This window comes from Lotus japonicus, chromosome 1 (genome assembly GCF_012489685.1).
Source record: "Lotus japonicus ecotype B-129 chromosome 1, LjGifu_v1.2".
NCBI lineage: Eukaryota > Viridiplantae > Streptophyta > Magnoliopsida > Fabales > Fabaceae > Lotus > Lotus japonicus.
Window position 1 is genome coordinate 78949626 of NC_080041.1, and position 10825 is coordinate 78960450.

The 10825-nt window shown below is 36.3% G+C and overlaps 1 long non-coding RNA gene across 6 annotated transcripts; it reads right to left on the bottom strand.

Annotated features, from left to right (window-relative positions):
* Window positions 1-1115: 1115 nt before the first annotated feature.
* LOC130716256 (uncharacterized) lies at window positions 1116-6126 on the bottom strand. Of its 6 annotated transcripts, XR_009011906.1 has the most exons (7): window positions 5822-6125; window positions 5395-5494; window positions 4856-4906; window positions 4366-4543; window positions 3621-3676; window positions 2065-2132; window positions 1116-1427 (listed from the first exon to the last, which is right to left on the bottom strand). It is a non-coding gene; the product is annotated as an uncharacterized LOC130716256 (long non-coding RNA). The 6 variants fall into 6 exon arrangements; XR_009011904.1 differs by having other exon boundaries at window positions 4366-4906; window positions 5822-6126; XR_009011909.1 differs by lacking the exon at window positions 5395-5494.
* Window positions 6127-10825: the final 4699 nt, after the last annotated feature.

Genomic DNA, 10825 nt, shown 5'->3' on the forward strand with positions numbered 1-10825 from the left:
TTAATGTGGTTTTTTCCCTGCTAATAGGATCTTTAACTATAAAAAAAAAATAATTATATATATGATTAAAATGTCAAATATTAAAAAACTTGAAAATATATCAGTGAAAAATAGTAAAGGATAAATAATACTTAAAAATAATTAAATGACACTTTAAACGATAAATTTAAATATGATATACAAATTATTTTGTATAATAGTAATATTATAATTAAGTTTTAAAATTTACTAGTGATAATTTAAAAAAGTAACTAAAAAATAGTTAATTTTTTATTTTGAATTAATTAATTTATATGCTTTAAATTATTAAAATTAATGATAAAATTAGAAAAAGTTATTGGATAAAAGATTAATTATGACCAAAGTTAAAATAATTTAAATTAATTGTATTTTATATTATTAATATATTTTTTATAAGTATCAAATATTAAAGTTGCACTATCTTATAACGTAATTGTAAGGCGATGCTCGAGATAATATTATCTTATATGACTTTAACTTTTATAGAAATGAAATTAAAAACATTAATTTTGTTCAATGCTGAACCAAATATAGAAAACTATGCAAAATATCATAATAGAGTTATTTGAAATATGAAAGACCCCTAGGGTAGTTCAAGTGGTAGGAGCTGGTGGACATATGGGTTGGGTAGGGGGAGGTGCAGGGATCGATTCCTGGCGGATGCAATTTAATACCCTAGAGATGAGCCTCATTAACACTACTAGAAAAACTAGTTTTCACATCGGGTATTTTTGAGTTTTAACATCGGTTTTTATCCGATGTAAACAATGTTGATGTGGTATCTCCTAACCTTTTCACATCGGGTTTATATCGGTTAAGTCAACCAACTGATGTGAAATGTACACTTTTCACATCGGTTCAGTCAGCCAACCGATGTGAAATGTATACCTTTCACATCGGTTCAGTCAGCCAACCAATGTGAAAAGTATGCATTTCACATCGGTTCAGTCAGCCAACCGATGTGAAATGTATACTTTTCACATCGGTTAGACAAAAAACCGATGTGAAATGTATACTTTTCACATCTGTTAGACTAAAAACCGATGTAAATGCTCAACCATTTTTTTTTTACACGAATTTGACCTGAATATACATTTTGTTTTTAATGAAAATTTATTAAAATAAAAAGAGATCTTGAGAACACACTCTCTCAAATGAGTTAAACATCCAAGGTCCCAGCAAAAAAACATAATAGCCTAAAAGAACTAGAACAATTCAGCAATTCTAGTTCTTTAAATGTAGTTAAACAGCAACAGCTCATGAAATTAGGACAAAATAGTTAAACAACAACACAGCAACAATTCAGCAAAACTGCAACAGTTCAGCAAATTAATGCCCCAAGCAGGAAAGCCACCAGCACCATAAGCATAAATTAGGAGAGCAGCGGAGGTGAGCAACTTTGAACCCTATAAACAGATGCAATAAATACAGAGATCAGCAATCCATGTTATCCATGTTAATCCACAATAAGTGAAATTAAATCACTCCTAAATCAGAAATCTAATTGATTCTTATATAGAAAGCATCATAATCACTTCTAAGAATCACTTTAAGAAGATGCTTGAATGAAGAGGCAAGGTTCATGAAAATGAGAAGAAAAGGTTAGCACAAGAGCCAACTAATATCTGGAAAACTAACACAGTGACACAATATCAGGAATGTTACAGGCTAAGACAATCTAGTGACACAATAATGGAAAATTAATCACTGAATCTAACCACTATCATTATCTTCACTGTAATTAAAGGTTCTGTCATCTAGAACTAATTTAAATATATTGGTCTTTATTGCATTAGTTCAATTTTGTTGGAAGACTTCTGGGACCTAGAGGCAATTCTCTGAAACGGGTAGAAGCAACAACAGGTTGCAGGGTAATGCAGACAAGTTAATGCAGAAAGATATGATTTTTCAGGATTAATATTGCAAAATGTGTAAAACAATTTATGCATTTCCCAATCAAGCATAGCATCTAAAGAAATCATACTGTTTATACTTCAGACAAAGTATATGGCATGAAACTATAAGTATATAAGACATAGTTACCATAAATAAAAATCTTTTCTCCAAGGTGCCTTTTTAACTCAGCCTCTGCATAAGTCCAGTCATATGGGCTGCATCAGTTAAAACACCAATCAACTTTATATAGCAAAAACCAGCAGAAAGAAGTTAACAGATGCTAGGCATCTCTTGCTCTATATTTTGTACTGAATGCAAGAGATAACAGTACTTGAATGACTAATGATTTACACTTTTTTTTTTTGAAAGGATAAAGATATATTAAAAGGGAAGATGAAATAGCTTGGAAACAACCCATCCAAGTAGGAAACAGAGAACAAAACACCAAAGACAAAACAGAAGGGTTAACCACATGCAATCAATCATTCTCATTTCTCAGCTTTGAGTTTCTAGCTAGTAGCTGCTGGCCATTTCCAAAAATTGGAGAAAGATCTCTATATTGATTTGCTGCCTGCAATATCTTCCAGTGAGTTGAATAAACTTTCATGCATATTCACTTCTCTAATTCTATATCTTTTCCTTTTATGATCTTTGTGCTGGTTCTGTGAAGTGTGAACTATATAAATATATCGTATTCCAGCAAATTTGTATATGTTTCATACAAATATCATGCTTAATTTATTTCCTTTCATATGGATTTGGATCTATATATGCTTGGTAGCCTATTTTACTATTGTATATCCTTCTCATTTTATGATCATTTCATGGCAGTATTAATATTCTCTAGGTTGGATAAAAAAATAGCAAACTTTAAAGCAATAAGCTCCAATCCATGAACCTTCAAAGAAACAAATAAGCATGATTGTTGAATCAGATTCTCTCTCTGTTATAAATGCTATGAGATCTGAATCAATGGCTTGGACTATTCAGAATGTCATACAGGACAGTAAGGAACTACCTATCTATAAGTTGTTTGAATGAGGGTATATAAATCCCTGTACAAGTTGAGCTCTTTAACAGAAATAGAATTAGTTAGAGCCTGAGTACAGAAACTAACCCACTAAGAGTCTATTCACATCATAAATTATCAGCTTGTAATGACTAAGTATATTACATACTCTAACAGAATACAATATATCATGGAAATGAATTCCCAGAAACCAACTACCCTTGAGCTCTGATCACACACCTCTCTTACATTGAAAATATTTACTCCATCCAACCAGAAAAATATCACACTTCAATGTTCAAGACATGCTCAAAAAAATATCAGTTTCATTCAAAGGTAACATAAATCAGAACAATCCCTCATCCAAACAACCATCACTAATTCACTATGCATAAGTCATATTACCCGAAATCCCTACTTAGCTAGTTGATCTTAAATATTTAGCCAACCATATTTCTTGTTCAGTTAAATGATCTTCAAACTTGATCATAACAAAGTCAAGCAGTAGTGGCTTTGTAGTGCTGGAGGCCAATTAACTATGCCAATGCATTGAGACCAAGATAAAGACATAGCCTATTATACTAGCAATAAATAAAAGAAAGATACAAGATAGCAAGATTATAATCTAAACACAACAAAGCTAGCCGTAGACTTGATTCTGCAGAGAAAAAAGGCAAGACAGTAGGCAACTTACTTCTTCTTACCAATTCTTACTGGAATACCAGTTTTGTCAGCTTTCTTCACAATCACCTGCACACAATTGCCATATTTGAAAAATTGAGCCTTAAGAAATAATAAACAAAGACACATAAAAACTCAGTCAATTGGAGAAAGACATGTAAGAGGTATCAGGATTGAAAAACTTAGTTTTTTTGTTGAAATTCCAGTATCAATTGGTAACCGATTTCCACTGTTCACACTACTACAAAAAAGGCTTTTCGCCACGGTTCCGCACGCCCTTTTGCCACGGTTAAACCGTGGCGATAGCCTGCGTGGCAATTGTTCAATTGCCACGATTCAAGGGCAAACCGTGGCAATTGCTTCGCCTGTTGCCACGGTGAAAAAGGGCAATCGTGGTAATATGTGGCCTCTATTGCCACGGTCAAGCATGAACCCGTGGCAATATGTTGCATCTATTGCCACAGTCAAGTGGGGAACCGTGGCAATAAGTATCCTGTCATACCACATGTATTGCCACGGTCAAGTGGGGAACCGTGGCAATAAGTATCTTGTAATGTGACAGTCAATTGGGGAATCGTGGCATATTTTAGAGCGGAATTTCTCAGTTTCAACTGCTTGCATATCAACAATAATTAATTGACGGGAGAGACAAAGGTATTCCAACCATTAGAAAGGGAAATTTAAAATATATATAAAATATCATATTATCCTCATAGTCAGCACATACATACAAAATATTAAACTACAACATTTAGTACCGGCCTAATCAACACTGGCACCAAATCCAAAACCAGAGAATTGAACAATGCATAGATGACAAGCAACAAGGAGGGCGATCCAACAAGAGCAAGAAGACGTGGCCCTGCAACAACTTGCAAAAAATCTTCCTATTGTGCATCACTTCATGGAGATAGCTCCCCTTGTCATCTTTGTTCCCTGCAATTCAGAATGCAAATAACAGTCCCAAGAAGCAGTTTAAATAGCTCAATTTCAGCAGCAATTTCAACAGCTTTGTCATCACACATAATTAAATCACACACAATTTCAATTCAGAATAATTCTTTCTCTTTTAACAGTTAGATAACAATGCAAGTCTTTGTATGTAAAGAAAAGATGAAAGAATAGTTTTGTATTTAAAAAGCAAGTTTCATGATCTTTTGGCATCAAAGAAACAGATAGAACATCCAAATTCCAAAGAATTATGAAAGTAATTGATAAATGAAGTGATAATAAAGGTTTACAAAGAACCTGATGGATCACTCAATGCTTTGGAGATTAACACCTAGAAGATGCCCAAACCTGCCACACAAGTCAATCCAAATATGAAGTTTGGCCACTACATGCTCATATTAAACCCAAAATCATATTTAAAGATAGAAAATTAATAGTTGAACCATACAGAATCCATCAAAGAACCACACCAATTAACTAGGTTCTAATCTACAGTTAAACCTATGGTAGCCAGCTGAAACAAAAAACTTCATGCTTATGCTCAATAATGGAGCTTGTGCAGAGAGAGAGAGAGAGAGAGCATACTTTCTTTTTTGACTTTCCTAACCAGCCTCTTGTCAATCCATTCATTAAAAAAATAAAAAGTGATAGAAAATGACAGCATAATGGAGATGTTGATGGGGATCAAATCTGACCTAGTTCATTTCAGTTAAATACTCTATATAAATACTATTGATTTATTACCTGTAGAAAGAAGGAAGAGAAAAATTGAGATAAAAATGGTTGTTTATCCTTTTTCATGGAATCATCAACCTGGGAAATTACTTATTACTTACCACTTTTGTCCTGAATCACTCAAAGAAGTTGCAATTTCAGCAGCACGAAGCAGGCCAGAAGTTTTGAGACTTTCAACAACACTACCCACAAGTGAAGAATCTTCAAATATAAACCATAATAACTATCAACTTGAAACACAGGAAGTTCTTTTTCAAAAATCAGAGGCAGATATATACCCATTAAATAAAATATCTCCCAAATGTCAAGTAAATTTGAGTTAGTGGTGTTTGTTTGACATCAAGAAGGAAAAGTTGGAAATCTAAGTCAACAGAGGAGATAGGAAATCGATTTCCATCTTAGGGAAAAAGGGTGTGGTTGAAGGATGCGAAGGAGGGAGAGGTCGAAGTCATGGAACTTGAAGGGGAGGAGTTTGGCGGAATGTTCAACCAAACGGAGGAATGAATTGACAGTGTCGAAGCAAATTACCTTGTAAGCAAACCGATTCACAGAGCAGGAGCGGCGGCGAGTCACAGAGAACGAGCGGCGGCGAGACTTAGCAAGGAGCAGGAGCGGCGGCGAGGCTTAGCAACGAGCAGGAGCGGCTGCGAGGTCGTAGACTCTGGTGAAGGTTTCTTCACGGAGAACGACGTCGTGGTGAAGAGTCGGATGAAGAACGTGGTGGGAAGGGGAAGAGAAAGGGAAGGTTTGTGAGTAATAGGGTTTAGGGTTTGGGTGCAGGAGTTGAGAACTTAGTTTTTTTCGTGAATGAATGAGTTTGGGTTTTCATGTACGGGTTTGTGCGAAAATTAAAGAAAGGAGACACTTTTCCCAACGGTTACATTATAACTGATGTGAAAAACACTTCATCAAAATTTCAAAAATGTCACCGCACTTAGCTTTCACATCGCTTATTGTATCAACCGTTGTAAAAACTCTTTACTAATTACTTTTCACATCGGATATATTCCCAACTGATGTGAAAACAATCATAAAGAAGGGACTTTTCCCAACGGTTACATTATACCTGATGTGAAAAGTACTTTATCAAAATTTCAAAATTGCCACCGCACTTAGCTTTTACATCGCTTATTGTATCAACCGTTGTAAAAACTCTTCACGAATTACTTTTCACATCGGATATATTCCCAACTGATGTGAAAACTCTCATAAAAGTTCACAATAATTTCAATATTGCCACCGGTTTATCTTTCACATCAGGTATTTCATTAACCGTTGTAAAAACCCTGATGTAGAAAATACTTTTTCTAGTAGTGTAAAACCTTACTAGGCAAAACTCAATTGGGATAAAAATCTAGTAAAGGAAAAAGAGTACCACATACTGTAGAAACCTTTGACAAATGATTGTCAACACCCAAACCCAAATTGGTCCTTTACATCCAAAAGAAAACAAACCAACATCTACAGCCAACGCCAAAAAGAGAACTAGCTATCCATGCCAGAATGCCACCACGCCACTCCATTAACACCAATATTAAAACTTCCTCCATATGCCAATCCAAAAGAACCCAAATAAACCTGCAGCATACGTGCTTCCTTGGACCAAAAACCTTTGACACTCCAACTCTCTACCTGTGATTCCCGTTAATAAAAAACAGACCCCATCAAAGAGGAGGAAAAAACAGCCTAGTGTAACTAAAACCCACAAACCCATTTAAATACTCCTTCTCAAATCAAAAGCAACATGACTAAACCATATAAACAAAAAACCAGAAAAACATCCCAACAAGAGCAGAACACAGATTCCTTTTCAAACCAACCTAAAAACTCACCTCCAGCCAACAGTTACACCCAAATTTTGACCCCACCCGCACACCAAAACACCGTAGAACACCCCACCAGCATCCCATAACACCACATTCCAGCAAAAAAAACCCACACTACACAAGGAAATATCTGTTACTCGAGACAAAGGTTACACACCCAGTCGCAAACATTCCATGTCACCCACAGATTTCCCAACTTCTTCCTATTGCAAATTTGGATGATTCAACCTCACTTGGGCCTCTAATCTCTGGATCATTACTTCTTCTCTGCCATTGTAGACTACCCCCAACTTCTTCCTCACCTTCCGTACCTGACGTGCCCTTGATGCCGCATCATCCCCTTCGAATTCGTTTTCTGATAAGGTGGGATCAACAACCTGGTGCACTGAAACTGACTTTCTCCCACGCAGCCTCCCCCTTTTCGCTTTAGGATTCGACGCTAATCTCCCTCCCCTTGACGCACCAAAGGCAAGCTTCTTTCTACCTCTCCTGTGTTGTACTCTCTCCAGTATTTCACTATCTGAGAACTGTAGAACCTCAAAATCACTTTCCTCTGCAACTGTTGTATCTATCTCTCGTGTACCAGCACAACCCCACAGTACAAGGCGTTACACTAGAAAATTTATGTTCTAGGAACTCCTTACCTGCACTTAAAATTTCATACATATCTCACTCGTGGGAAACTCCAAAATCACATGCCTCGCACCCAAAGGTTTAACCCGGATTATACCAAGCCCATTTCTATGAAGGAAATCCTGTAACACCCCAATCGTATAAACCTCGTTAGTGGTAGCCTCCGCAATAGTTTCAAGATATCGACGATCCTCCTCCCTTGAGTTGTAGAACACATCATGACCGTTACCTTGCCCATTCATCGGCTTTACCCTCCATTCCATCTTTGTATCTGTTTGTGGTGTGTTTTGCGCCTCCTGAGTCCCTTGCTTCTCCCTCCAAGTCTGAGTTACCTTTGCTGAGCATTTCTTCGTCATGTCGTTGCAGAAATCATACCGAGCCATGTTTACACGCAAAAAAGACTGGTTGAACAGAGCCCCATCTACCCCCTTGATCGCCTTCCATGCATCCTGCTCATATTTGAACCTTACGAAAGCAAAACGATGACGACGTCCAAGCCTCTTTCTGTACTGTAAAAACATTCCCTGGATTACCCCATACTGTGCAAATATCTGCTTCACTTGGGGATATGTCATTGTGTCTTCAATACCATCTACAAAGACAGAGAAAACCTTCGCCTTATCATCTCCATACCTCCTGAACCTCGCCGGAACCCTAGCACGGGGACGATTTCAAACTAATCATAAATGTGAAGATATTACTATAGGCTTATATTACTAAAAAATATCTGATAATCAAAAAAAAAAAATTATACACTAAAATTTTAAAGTAACTAAAAAAACTAAAACTATGTTTCTTCTCATAATTCGTATTTTAACATACTCTTTAATAAAATGATTAAGATCTATCAGTTTTATCTTTTGTAAACCGTCAACCAATTGAATTCTGCTAAATTAAAAAAAAAGTTGTTTTGTTTAAACCTTAAAATGAAATGAAAGTAATAATTCATCCCGCGTGACATGTTGTAATTGATTATAAGTGTAAAACTGTTTTACACTAACACAGCATATCTACTAGACTCTTAATAAATTGTTTGTTCCTTTTTGGTTACAAAATTGTTTGTTCCTTTGTCTTAAATTTATACTCATAAAATTTATAGCAATCATATTATATTAATATTAACTTATTTTCATCCTAGTACCTCATTTTTTCATTATCAGTGTATTTTATATAAATATAAACTAATTGCCAAAATTGTTAGACCTAAAATTACCTTTTTCTTCTAAAAAATAAAAATCCTAATACACCCAAATAAAAAATTGTCCCTTATTGATCATGCGTTATATTTTACTTTGTATTTTTTTTCTAGTACTTGGGTTGGGTTATATGTAGTTATTCTTTTTTATTTTCATGGAGCAAATGTTTACTCCTAAATTATGGAATGTTAATTGAGCGATAGAGACATAGAGTAGTTTGGTCAAGAACTTATATGAGGTACTTTTGAATTGAAAATGATAACAATCAATAAGTTTTAGTGTTTTACTGTTCAGGAAGGTGCGACCTAAAATCGAATGAGATGGATCGGGTCGTGTATGTACCAGATCGCGATGATACTCAAATGGGGTGGCGGTTGGTGCGGCTGGCGAAGCACTCCGGGGCGGTGGCTCAACTTGAAGCTCTCGCTTGCAGTGGCGGGGACGGTGGCAGATGCAGATGGTGAGGAAGCGTGAGTGAATAGATGTGAGTGAAATGGGTTTGGGAAAGTTTTGATAAAGGAATTTTTTGAAATGTAGAAGTGGGAAGAAGTGGGATAGTTAGTGGGGGTTTTGGGAAGTTATTTTAAAATGGGGTATTTTAGACTTTTTACATATTTTTGGGGGTCTGAATAGATGTGGGGGAGTCTGAATAACAATTCTCAAAACTAAAACATATATGTAGTTTGTGACGATCTGAGACCATTAAAAATGCGTTTGAAGACTTTTAAAAATGTGAAATTTTTTTTTGAAAACAAAATGAATATTATAAATATGAAAACCTGAACCAAAATAAAGCTCAAGACTGAAGTATAGTACAATCTGACCAAGAAATAAAAGAACAAAGTGCAAGACTCTAAAGTGCACAGAACCCACCACCAACCCACAAAATGGCCTCTAACGTATCCCATGAAGGAGCCTCATTAAAACCTTGCTAGGAAAAACCCAGTGGGATAAAAACCTAGCAAGGAAAAAGAGTACCACCAACATGGGAAAGTCATTCTGCATCTGAACAAGTAAACAAACCCCTAAATTAGTTTGAAATCTGAATGTTAAATGACAAAAAATGTAGGAAACCCCCAAGGAATTTCATGGACCAGATCAGCAGCAGTAGATCAACAAATCAGCACCAACAGCAAACTTGAAACAGGCCCAGTAAAGCAGCAAACCGCTGCAACAGCAACCCAGCCAAACAGTAACAGTAAAACTGCAGCAGCAACAACAACAAATACAGTCAACAGTACCAGCAACAGCAAACAGCAACAGCATCAGCAGTAACAGTAACAGCGAACAGCCAATAGCAGCACCAACAGCAAACAACAAAAAATAGCAAATGTATCCAAGCATGTCCACAACAAACAGCAGCAGCAGGGAAACAGAAAGTTAACAGCAGCACATTTAGCTCCATACATCCTGCATAAAAAAGACAAAACCAAACAAAAAATTCCTCATCCTAATTGCCCCACATACGACCAAACATGCTCCTCGCGAAAACACCCTTCCTTAGCTAGCTCATCTGCCTCCGCATTTCCTTCCCTGAAAATATGATGCACCCCACTACAAGCCACCACCGGGAGTAAATAATCAATCATATTCAGCTCATTGGTTAAGTTCTAAAGTCTATTCTTTTCCCCGCAAACCCATCCCACAGCAAGAGTTGAGTCACTCTCAATTTCCACGGATCGTACCATAAATTGTTGGCAAAACAATAAAGCATACAAAATGGCCAGGACCTCCGCCTCATGCGCCCTCCTAACCTCCACCTTTCTAGAAAATTTCCCCAACACCATCCCCGCACTATTCCTCAAAATTCCCCCAATGTCAGCTTGTCCAGATTGGAAAGAACCATCGACATTAAATTTCAAATTCATACCCTGTGG